Raw genomic sequence first — 2,483 nt, forward strand, 5'->3', positions numbered from 1 at the left:
TAGCACACCAATGGTGGTTGGATAATAAGAAGACCTTCTTCTTGCTTGACTAGATAGATAGTTAATGGGAATTAGCTCACTTTCTCCTCTCTACTTGATGTGGTAGAGTAAGAAAGCTTAGAGAGAAATTCCACACCTTATTCTCTGCCCTAAGAGTGTTTATATAGAACCCTAATAAGAATCCACCTCCTTTTAGGTTTCCCAAAACACCCTTTAGAATAAGATTTAGGGAAATAGTCGAAAATAGCAACTATTGGTATTTTCTCAATTCCCTAAGGAGATGACGTCCAAACCCAGCCAAAATTGGCAGATTTAATGTTCATAACATAAGGAAACGTCCCTCCAAAAATCAGCCCAATCCGAGCCCTAAAAGTGCCCGAATCGGCCTAGGCCCAAAAACCCTGCTTTTGGCCTTTTTGTACTATCTTTGCCTAATTCCTTTTTAGGCCTATGAGATATGTTTATGGGACACTCCCATGATTATATCTCACTCCCACTAGTCATATCCTAGATCAATTTGTCACTCTTATGTGTAACCCGTTGTAGGATCCGATCGAAGTTAGCCGCGAATTACTTCGTAATTCGACGATCGTAGTTGGTCTCTAGCTACAACTCTACGATCCCTAAATCAATCGGACTTGATGATCTTCCACATCAATTGTCCTATCCGACAAATTGTTCGCATTGTCACCTTGGTCGAAGGACATCTCCTTCAACTCCTTCAGACTCCCACTTGGACTTAGAACAAGTGCAATGCCTCGATTCCCGTGTCAATTTAGTATCCCATCTGATACGTCACGTCATTCAGACTTTCTTGATATCCGAGTACAACTGTAAAAGACAAACGATTAACTTTTAATCCGTTTGAGCGCGGCCACGCATTTTCAGTTGCTACTCATCAAGTGGCCTTGAGACACTTTGTACCTAATGTGATTAGGGTGACACAATCCATTCTTGCGCTCCCACTTAACTTCATGTCTATCCTGTCCTTCCCAGTGTCCGCCTTTATAACCTCCTTTTACGGCGCGGCGTTTAACGGAACCAAAGTCGGGCATTCCTTACATAAGATGAGTGGAGCACTCATGTTTTGAGGAATCTCTCCAATTGTCTTTATGAGAAGTATTGACGTTCATCACGAGTGATGTACTTCTCATTTGAGGGTTATCCAGTGTATAAACCTTTTACACACCCACGTAGTCGAATAGAATATACTATTCCTATAGCCCATGAAACTGCGCTATCCCATCGACTCCCGTGCTAGTCTTCGTGAGTCATTGTTGTCCATGCAATGACCTGGACCAGGGATTCGATAATAAATATTCCAAGTTCACTTAATAGGGTTTCATTCATCAGATCACGTATCTGACAAACCTATTCGGAATGTTTTATCATCAATGGACTGTCGTTTAAATACTAAACCAAATTTAGACGACTTGTGAAATAACTCTATTATTTCTGATAACGAGAGTTGTAAATCTGAGCCTCTTCCGTAAAACTCTTTTTACCCACTCAGTTTTACTCGTCGAGGTTTAAAATTATACCTCATGCCTTAGACTGTGTATGAATCTCATACTATGTCTTAGGTGACAGTTCAGTTTGACTACCGTGGTAGTCGGTTTTAAACTTTGCTAATTATCAATTAATTTGAAGACGGTTATCTTCAACCTTGATAATTTCTAATAACTTTTACTAGAGTTAAGGCTTTTAATTCTTTATGTAGTATTTGCAACAGTTCCCGGCTTAAACACTTTTAGCCTACTTTCCTTCCATGTCTGAAAGTTTGCTACGATGACATGTTCAATTTTGTACTACTTCATCCTTTAGCCTTCTAGGATGTACTAAGTAGTGTTTCGGTTTTCCAATCCGAATTCGGATGTTTAAATGCTAATCATGTCCAACATGATTGACTTTATGTTTTCGAACATAAATGTCTCTCTCATGCGTGCTAGCTCATCGGTGTCTTTTCAGACTCCGATTTTTGCAACGCCCTCTGTCATGAGTTTTTGGGTCGAAATTCTTTTAGACTTTCCGAGTCTTAGATTTTCTGTTTCGGATCTCAAGCATCTCAGCGTACTGAGTCTCTCTAATCCTATCATCCTTTTGATCTATGCTTATAGATCTTTAGATGCCCAAAATGGCATTTTATCCTTTTGTGTGTGGTCCTTTATTGAGTCAGTTCGTTACTGTTATACAACACCTTATGTCGTACTCAATCTTTTGTATGTACTCTGCATACGGACCCGGAAGGTTTGTTTACTCCCACTTACCTTCTTGAAATTTCGTGATTCAAGATTTTCTTCATTCCTCAGGAATCAAACTTCTTTGATTGCCTTTTGAATCGAAGATTCTAACTCTTGCGTGCTTTTAATCCGTCGATAGATTTCTTAAGCATGCTTGTGGACATAACTTGATTGGAAGAATCTTTATTCTTCTTGTCTCGTTTCGGGAAACATGAATGTTTCCATCCTTCTCAGTTTTCTATT

This window comes from Eschscholzia californica, unplaced genomic scaffold, assembly GCF_041429995.1.
Source record: "Eschscholzia californica isolate CP2 unplaced genomic scaffold, dmEscCali1.0.p SCAF_29, whole genome shotgun sequence".
Lineage (NCBI taxonomy): Eukaryota > Viridiplantae > Streptophyta > Magnoliopsida > Ranunculales > Papaveraceae > Eschscholzia > Eschscholzia californica.